Consider the following 10,680-nt stretch of genomic DNA (forward strand, 5'->3'; position numbering starts at 1 on the left):
TATGGGTGTGTTAAGTGAAAATCAAAGCAGATTAATTTAAAAAAATCAAGAATAATAGAAAAGAAAAAGTAGCAAGATACATTTGCAGTTGGGAAGACTATTGGCAAAGCGAAATTTAAAACAAGTTTAGTCAAACATGAAAAAATAATTGATATTTTAGATAAAAAAACTTTCGTAAGAATATTAAATTGATATTTTGTTGTTAAATATGTATGTATTTATTTAAGTACAAAAGTGTAGTTTGAGAGAAATTACTCTTAGAGACATTTGCATAAATTCTTTGACACTCTGACAAAGTTGTGTAGCATACAGTGGCGTAGTCAAAACTTTGGGAACCACAATAGGATTAACGAAAAATATATATTTTTTTCATAAATTTTAGTATGAATCTTTAAGAATATGTCACAAAAAAATGTTATTGCAAGTATTTCTCATATAAGAGTTTTGCTCAAAACCAAAGAACCTCTTTCTTGTTGCAAAGAAGATACGCACTTGCTTCTGAGCAGCAAAAAACGCACGTCAACAAACATAAGGAAGGTTCGGTGTCGAGAAGCTGCAATCACAAGAGACAACCGAAGGATTTTCTACTCGAATTGCAATCCTGCTCTCTAAGAGCACTCATCAGCAACTCGGTATAAGGGAACTGTGGGACGGCATTTCAAGCCTTTCACGTACAGCTGCTAATAAATCCATTGATACATTGTTCGATGCAGTAGCCGCCGGAGGAAGCAGAGGAAGGGGAAGACCTCCACAACATTGGAAAGACCAGGTGGAGAAGAACCAGGCTTCGCTTGGATAATTAGCATTTGACTGTCTAAATTACGTTTTGATTTTGTTTGAGCTTAAGTTTTATAACTAAAATATTTTCTAGTGATTAAATAGAATTCAACAAAATAATTTTTTTTCCTGGTATCTTTTGATGTTTTCAAGAGTCCAGAGGAGGAATTTGTTCATCAAAGTATTGAATGTGTTCTGTTTTTTGTGATTTTATGGTCCCGTTTAGCGTTCTGCGCATTTGGTTTGCGCATACAAAAATCACGTGATTTCCACTCTCATGCTTCTTACCGAAAATATGCAAAAGTTTCCGAAGTTTATTGTGAAAAATTGAAAGATGGAATATTTAATACTACAACATGCTGAGAGTTTTTCATACTTTAGGATCAAATATGTGTGGCAAAGAACTTTCTTTCACACATTTGGATAAATCTCTGATTCATTTAGTAAAATTATAGTAGGGAAAAAGAAAGTCATTCCACCAGAAAAATTGATCAAATCGGGCTTATACTATCCCTAGTCTCATATACATATATGCCTAATACATATACATAATTATTTCAAACTTCTGCCATATTTTAAACTCGAAATTGCAGTAGCTCCAAGAATTCCTTGGGCTCTGTGTCATAAATGAAGCTTTAAATAGTTGACAAGTCGTATTACATTCAAAAATTTGTTACGTTTCAAAAATTAATGAAAACCGGATGTCAAAAATAATCCTTTTTTAAATTATCCATTATATGCACTTATTGGTATTCAAATTCATTATCAAACCCTCTGGCATTCTCACACGTACATGTACGATAAAATCATTTGAGGTGACGTGTCAAGCGTTTTTGGAGAATGAGATGGCACTAATTATCATCAAATTGTTTTTAAATGTTTCCTCAATTGAAATATCCATTATTTATTGCATTAATATGAGTGAATCAAAAGCTCTTAAGCCATATAGAGAATATGTGGGTAATCTGGCAGGTTCTGTGTACACTTCATTATACCCTGAACAGCCGACGTGGAATTAAGTTTGCCACGAAGTTTTTAATAGTCAAAAAGAAACGTCGTAAACTCTAAAAATGTATGTCGCATAGATTATTGTTCAAGGCAACGTCAACATATACAATCTTCGAATATAATGTTCTTATCAAAGTACTATAGCATATAACTTCCATACAAACTGATTGATCCAAAATCAAGATAAAGATATTTTTATTACCTTTTACCGTATAAAAAATACACCGGAGAAGGGTATTAGTTTCGATGCAGCCGAAGTTAACGTTTTTTCTTGTTTTAAACTAAACTCGTTTTCAATTATTCATATTTCATATATTGGCATTCAAGTGCTGATTATCTAACAGGCATTAGCCATACACTTCAACATTAAACGAACACGCATATACATTAGAGTGGACAACAAAAAAATTTAAATTTTTCCTTCGTTACACTTTGGAGAAAAAAACGTTACCAGTGAACCTCTAGTTTATCCAAAAATTGTATTATTACCACCTTTGCATATTAAATTGGGTTTGAATAAGAATTTTGTTAAGGCAATGGACAGAAATGAAAGAGGGTTCTTGTATCTGAAACAAAAATTTCCAAGAGTCAGTGATGCAAAAATTAAGGAGTGCCTTTAAAAGCGTTGTTAAAAATTTTCTTGGAAATGTGAAAACTGACAATTACAAAGATTTTGTAACTGAACTATTTACGGCCTATAAAAAAATTTGGATTGCAACATGTCCCTTAAAATTCACTTTCTGGACTCCCATCCCCGAAACTTTAGGAGCCGTAAGTGACGAACAAGTGGCGATCATGGGGAACGATTCCACCAAGACATTTCTGCTATGGATAAACGGTATTAAGGCAAATGTAGTGCCAGTTTGGTTGCCGATTACTGCTGGACATTGTTAAGGGATACTCCAAAAACAAAATATCGCCGGAAAATATCGACAGTAACATTTTAAGGAACTCTATCGCTGTTTATTTTTTAACAAAAATCCTCATAGCAAAAAAACTGTAAGTGATAGAAGAAATCTATAGCTATTTTCTGCATTTGTGGAAATTTTTACATAATAAACACTTTGTTCTCTTAATGTCACAAAAAAACAAGTGGATTTTTGTTTACCAGTGTTATCATTTTTCTTGGCTATTGTACCAATTTATTACACATTGAAGATATATTTCTGAACCTATTTATGTCTGTATATATTTGTATTTTAGAAAAATTTCCACTTTAGAATTTCAAATGAAATGACCGGCGCTTTTTCGAAATTTTACAGAAGCCTACAGTGCTTTTTTGCCCTAGATATAATATCGATTTTGGATATGTTTGTACCTACAATTTACGAACCCATTAAAGATTTTATAATATTTGCTTTTTATTATTTTTAAATTTATATTTTTATTTTAAATTACAAAAATTAAAATACCTGCACAAATTACTATAACACCGTTTTGGTAAAAAAAGAAACATGAAAGCAAGTAAAGTGAAAATTATAGAAAACGTATGTTAAACTTCAATATAGCTCCTTTTATGATCCTTTCTTTTATGAGTTTCCAGTTAACAGTTTCTTTTCAAGGACTAACAGTAATCTGCCGTAGCATAAACTTTGATATCTTTCTTCTCTTTCACTTTTAGATCCTGGTGAACCCCTCTCTCTCTCTGTTTCTTACTATTATTCCCAAAAGTCTCCAGAAAATTGTTCTAACGATACTCTAACTTAATAATCACATTTGCTCCTAGAGGCTTTAGAATTTCTTTGTAATTTGGTGCTTCATGATTAGCAAGGAAATTTTCGACTATAAAACCAAAACTTTTCCACTTTCTAAAACAATCATAAGTTTGATAAAATCTGTATTTGTCATCAATTTTTTTATCCTTCCACGCTTAGTTCTTTTAAAAATTGTTGTATCACGTATTTAAACACTGGGATCATTTTCGGAAAATAACTTTGGCATAGATGTGTCATCCTTCCAATTACTTCCTTCTGTAAATTGTGCCAATAACGGGGACTATAACTTATATGAGACCTTTATTTTATTCTCGCAACATGTTGCACAGAGTATAAGAGTTTTGATGGTACACCCAGCGGTTGTTTGTATCACCTAAAACTAATCGAGATAGATATAGAGTTATATAAATGTATATAATTGATCAGGTTGACGAGACAAGTACCATACAAGCGATTAAACAAAAACCCATAAAATATCATAATAAGGCACTGAATTAACCAAACTTTATGAGAAGAAGTCATTTAGTACTTCTTTTTAGTACCCTGAAAACCGCTAAAATCTGATTTTACCCACAAGCAGTGGGCGTAAGTAAGATAACTCACTGTAAAAATGCGCCACAAAGATTAGAATTTACAAACCAAGATGCTGAAGAAAGACTTTTATAGGAATATTTGTTAAAATTGGACAAGGGTGGTGGCACCGCCGACCTTTAAGTTAAATACTATATCTCAGGAACTACTATACCGATTTCATCAAAATTTGATATGTGTGATTATCCAAACATTCCTATTATACGCAAAAATAGCCGAAATCTTATGACAACCACGACTACTCCCCATATAACAAATTTTAAAATTCCATCTGGTTCATTCACTTTACAGTATACAAATCAAACATCAATGAAGTTATCAGAATAAAACGTTTCACAAATATCCGTAGAGCCCTCAAGCTATTTCAGACAACAAATGTAAAGACGGACCCTACAGCATATGCTGAATTTGTTACCGAACATAGCGGTGAATCTGTGAGGCAAATCCATGTCGTCCCGCTCAAAGTAATCCCCCTTGGGCCCAATACACTTGTGCCAACGGTTTTTCCAATCCTCGAAACAGTTGTTAAAGTCAATTTCCCGTTTAATAACTACAATCGTCTCAAAACAATTTCCCACGGAGCTAAATAAAGCGAATACGGATACGGATTGCGGCAGTATCGGAGTGCCCCACACTTCTATAATCGAAGAAAACGGTCAAAACATAACCTTGATTTTTGACCTGCTTTGATGTGGTTTTTTAGGCTTCGGCTTAGCCACGATATTCGGGCGATTGATCGTCTGTTTCCGTGTCGTAATCATAGATGCAATACTCATAGCCAGTGATAATACGTTTCATGACGGAAAGCATTATTTCACAAAAGTCAACGCGACGCTCTTTTTCGAAACAATTGAGTCAATTTGGATTTTTGGAACAAAACGTACTTACACTTTTCTTAGACCCAAATATTCTTTCAAAATGGTTTTCAAAAAAATGGAAGAATTGCTTCCGATATGCCAACGATGTCAGATCCCTGGCTGTTAATCATCGATTCTCTACCACCAATTCCTTTATTTTATTAACGTGTTGATCATCAGTTGTTGTTGATGGCCGTCCTGAACGTAGTTCGTAGTCAACACGTCCTCGACCATCTTTGAATAATTTGCACCAATCAAAAACACTTGCTTGCGGCAAAAAATTATCAACTAAGGCCTTTTCCAACATTCTGAGCGTTTCGGCATCAGAAATTTGATTCCGCTCACAAAATTTAATGGAACTTCCTTGTTTAATAATTTCACGCATTGTACAAATAACCGAATGTACTTCCGAAAGTAAAGCGTTAGTACTATATATACACTATTGATTTTTACACCCTGAACAGGGTATATTAAGTTTGCGACGAAGTTTGTAACACCCAGAAGGAAGCGTCGGAGACCCTATAAAGTATATATATAAATGATCAGTATGTTGAGCTGAGTCGATTTAGCCATGTCCGACTGTCTGTCTGTCCGTCCGTCTGTATATATACGAACAAGTCTCTCAGTTTTTATACTCTCGCAACAAAGTTGCTAAGGAGAGTATAATAGTTTTGTTCACATAACGGTTGTTTGTAAGTCCTAAAACTAAAAGAGTCAGATATAGGGTTATATATATCAAAGTGATCAGGGTGACGAGTACAGTTGAAATCCGGATGTCTGTCTGTCCGTCCGTCTGTGCAAGCTGTAACTTGAGTAAAAATTGAGATATCATGATGAAACTTGGTACACGTATTTCTTGGCTCCATAAGAAAGTTAAGTTCGAAGATGGGCAAAATCGGCCACTGCCACGCCCACAAAATGGCGAAAACCGATAACTTATAAAGTGGCATAACTAAGCCATAAATAAAGATATTAAAGTGAAATTTGGCACAAAGGATCGCATTAAGGAGGGGCATATTTGGAAGTAATTTTCTGGAAAAGTGGGCGTGGCCACGCCCCCTACTAAGTTTTTTGTAGATATCTCGGAAACTACTATAGCTATGTCAACCGAACTCTATAGAGTCGTTTCTTTCAGGCATTTCCATATACAGTTCAAAAATGGAAGAAATCGGATACAAAAGTTATGTTGAAAATCACTAAAAGTGCGTTTACCGACTAACAAGAAACGTCAGAAACACTAAATTTTACCTAAGATAGGCAGAAGGATGCTGCACCCAGGTTTTTTTTTTAAATTGAAAATGGGCGTGGCGTCGCCCACTTATGAACCAAAAACCATATCTCAGGAGTTACTCAACCGATTTCAATGAAATTCGGTATATAATATTTTCTTAACACCCTGATGACATGTACGAAATATGGGTGAAATCGGTTCACAACCACGCCTTCTTCCAATATAACGCTATTTTGAATTCCATCTGATGCCTTCTCTGTATAATATATAGTACATTAGGAACCAATGATGATAGCGGAATAAAACTTTATACAAATACGGTATTTTAAAAATATGTAAATGACGGATAATGAAATCTCGATTATCACTTTATCATGCGAGAGTATAAAATGTTCGGTGACACCCGAACTTAGCCCTTCCTTACTTGTTAAGATATCGTTTTGAAATTTTGTAAACGTCATTTTCATTTTTTCAAAATGCTGCTCATTTGTCGGAACTGCCGATATCGGACCACTATAACATATAGCTGTCATACAAACTGAACGATAAGAATCAAGTTCTTGTATGGAAAACTTTTGCATTTGACAAGATATATTTGGTATATATTATTTTCTAAGGCAAGAATGTATTATCGAAAGAAATTGTTCAGATCGGCTCACTATAGCATATAGTTGTCATACAAACCGAACGATCGGAATCAAGTTCTTGTATGGAAAACTTTCGCATTTGACGTGGTATCTTCACGAAATTTGACATGGATTACTGCTTAAGGTAATAACATAATCTCCGAAAAAATGTTCAGATCGGATTACTATAGCATATAGCTTCCATACAAACTGGACACATAGTTATTAAAAGAAATGCACTTGTGAAGGGTATATTAGCTTTGATGCAGCCGAAGTTAACGTTTTTTCTTGTTTAATGTGACATTTGGCACAGATGTCACTGACAGTCATACCAACCTAAAAAAAAAATATTGTGACAAATGGGTTTTCGCGAGAAATTTAAATTAAAAAGTCTTACAATTTTTCGCCAACAGCAATATTTCAAACTTCCGGTTGGCTTTATACCGTATACATCGGTCAATTAAAACAAGTCTTAGAGATATATCATAGTTTATTTTATAATTTTTTAACCACAACAAAGACACTCAGTTGCGCCAGGGTGAAGTTAGTTTGTTATGAAAGATATTTTGTGTTACAACGACATTGCAGAAAAGATAATTGATTTTCCCATGAATTTTTTCTTAGAAATAACGACACATTTAACTTATGACAGAGAAATTACTCTATAATAATTTTTTTTATTTAATTCAGAGTGGCACTTGTGCTCAGCATATTATTTAATATATTACATTCCACTAGTTTAATCAATAAACTTATGGTGTTTGCTATATTTGCTAAATAAGAGACAATCGAAAACTTTAAGCCGCTCCCTTAAAAATCGACTTTTTGACTTTTATACTAACATATGTACGTACAACACACCTGATAGTGAAATATTTTTAAAACAAGTTTTTTTAAATATCAAAGGCTATAAATTCATAAATAAATATAAGAAATTATTAAAATTTCGGAACAGGATTTGAAATCGAATTTTCTAACCACCACTCAGCAACAGCAGCACAATGTGACTCACAGTTAAGCCGCACCAACAGAGAATAGCGCTCGTGCCAGCGGCTACTTTAACATTAAACATTTTTATTATACAAATGCATTACGCGTTGACGCGACAAACTCAACATTTTTTCGGTAGGATCACTGCTTCTGTGACCTTTTGATGTGTGTTAATAAATCTACGTTAATAGAATTGCTTTGGTATTTCATTTTGCAGCGGTACGAGCGTGAATGTTAATTAATATCAAAATCATAAATATTCCTTCTTGATTTTAATTTGACTTTTACTGATGAAGTGCATTCATTATAACTCAATAACACGTTAATATGATTAATTAAAAGTATCAATAATGCTGAAGTAATCAAAATATAAAAAATAAAAGCACAAAATAAGAACGAAAAATCACATAAAAAAACGGCGTGTTGCATTTATTTGTTTTTGTAATGTAGTGCGGTTACATTGCTGGAGATGCTCAGATATATGTACATATGAAAATGTTGTTGTGCTCAACGTTTGTGAATAATTGACTTGAAGTTGTGCAAAACTAAATTTTATACACTGAAAGTGATTTTAGGAAAAAATCATGATTTTTAGATCAAAATCAAAAATTTTTAGAAAAAAAATCATGAACTTTTGCCAACAAAGGAATTTTGGAAAAAAACCATAATTTTCTTTATAAAGTAATTATTTTAAATGCCCAAATTTAGTAAAGAATAGAATTCAAGATTACAGTACATTTTAATTGAATCTTGGTGCAGGTTACGAGAATTTTCAGAAGAATTATCGCCTAAAAATAATTTTGTTTTAATAAACATATGGATAAAATTAAAAAAAAAAACAAGAAAAAAACCTTAACTTCGGCTGCACCGAAGCTAATACACTCTTCACAGGTGTTTCTTCTTTTCGTGTGTCTAGTTTGTATGGAAGCTTTATGCTATAGTAATCCGATCTGAACATTTTTTCGGATATTATGTTATTACCTTAAGCAGTAATCCATGCCAAATTTCGTGAAGATACCACGTCAAATGCGAAAGTTTTCCATACAAGAACTTGATTCCGATCGTTCAGTTTGGATGGTAGCTATATGCTATAGTTAACCGATCTGAACAATTTCTTCGGAGATTGCATTGTTGCCTTAGGAAATAATCTACACCAAATTTCGTGAATATATCTTGTCAATTGTGAAGGGTTTCCATACAAAAACTGGATTCCGATCGTTCAGTTTGTATGGCAGCTACATATATGTTATGGTAATCCGATATCGGCAGATCCGACAAATGAGCAGCTTCTTGAAGAGAAAATGACGTTTGTAAAATTTCAAAACGATATCTTAAAAACTGAGGGACTCGTTCGTATATATACAGACAGACAGACGGACAGACAGACAGACGGACACGGCTAAATCGACTCAGCTCAACATACTGATCATTTATATATTACTTTATAGGGTCTCCGCCGCTTCCTTCTGGGTGTTACAAACTTCGTAACAAACTTAATATACCCTCTTCAGGGTATAAAAATATTTGTTTCAAAATAAAAGATTTTATAATAATCTCTTTTTAAAGGGACGACATTACTAAAAGTGTAAACTTAATTAAGAAGTGCAAGGTTACCCTTAGCAGTAAGGCTGAATGGAATGATTCCGCTCTCGAGCCACTGGGATAGAGCAATTAATTGGTACACCGACGACTCGAAAACGCCGGAGGGAATTGGTGCAGGAGTCGTAGGATCACCCGCCAAACTCTCCACACCTATGGAAAGTTTTCCGAGCACATTATAAGCAGAGGCCTTTGCTATAAGTCGGTGCGTAGAGGTAAAACTACAATGAAACCAATAGCACTGAACGTATAGTTATACTCAACGACAGTCAAGCGGCACTTAAAGCGATCTCTGCATATAAATCAAATCGTTATTGCTACAGTAGTGTGTAGAACGGCTGAACTATGAAATCGTAACCAAGTGCACCTTATCTGGGTGCCCGGGCACAAAGGTATAGCCGTAAATGAACTGGTTGATGAGTTCGCCCGCTCCGCAGCATCCACCAGCATGGTAGGCCCCGATCCTTTCATTGCGGTCGGTCCCCATGCCATAAAGAAGTTGCTCCGCAAGGATGAAAGAGCGGGCAGAGAGGGGTATTGTCGACAACTTCTAGGCATGCGTCATGCCAAGTTGCTAATGAGTGGTTACAACCTTAAAAGATTTAAATACATATCTAATCAACATCACAAGGGACAAACTCAGGCTACTTGTCGGTTTCTACACTGGCCATTTTAAGCTCAAGAAGCATTTATATAATATGGGCAATGCCCCATTCGTCATATCTTTTTGTGCAAATTGCCAGTTCTGCGACATTGGGCCTGAAACTGCAGAAGACCTATTAATTGACTGCACAGCAGTCCGTAGGCGCAGGATAAAGGCCCTTGGATCCATGTTTCCAAATAGGGATCACTTCGCCTCAATAGCACATATCAGTATATTTGAATTTATCAATACCTTTATGCTGGGACTAAGTGAGGCGTTTTGATATAGAACCATAGGTCACGATGCAATCCTCATTTATTTATCGAATCTAACCTAATCTAATGAAAATAAATAAAATAATATGATCAATGAACATGTCTCATAATCTAAACCAAATTATATTTATTGAAACACGTATGGTACCATTAAAGCAATAAATAACTACTCTTTTTCCAAAAGTGGCGGAAATCATATACATACATGTAATATAGTGAAATTTCTCGTAACCGGACACTCACAGTCGCAGGGTTTTTGCCCGACTTAGGAAGCAGTCCACGTATGGTGGCGTGCAAACACGTGTGGTTATTATATGTAGTATATTCTTACAGTCAGATGCTGCAATTCAAAAATATATTCCTACTGA

This window comes from Bactrocera tryoni, chromosome 5, assembly GCF_016617805.1.
Source record: "Bactrocera tryoni isolate S06 chromosome 5, CSIRO_BtryS06_freeze2, whole genome shotgun sequence".
Classification (NCBI taxonomy): Eukaryota; Metazoa; Arthropoda; class Insecta; order Diptera; family Tephritidae; genus Bactrocera; species Bactrocera tryoni.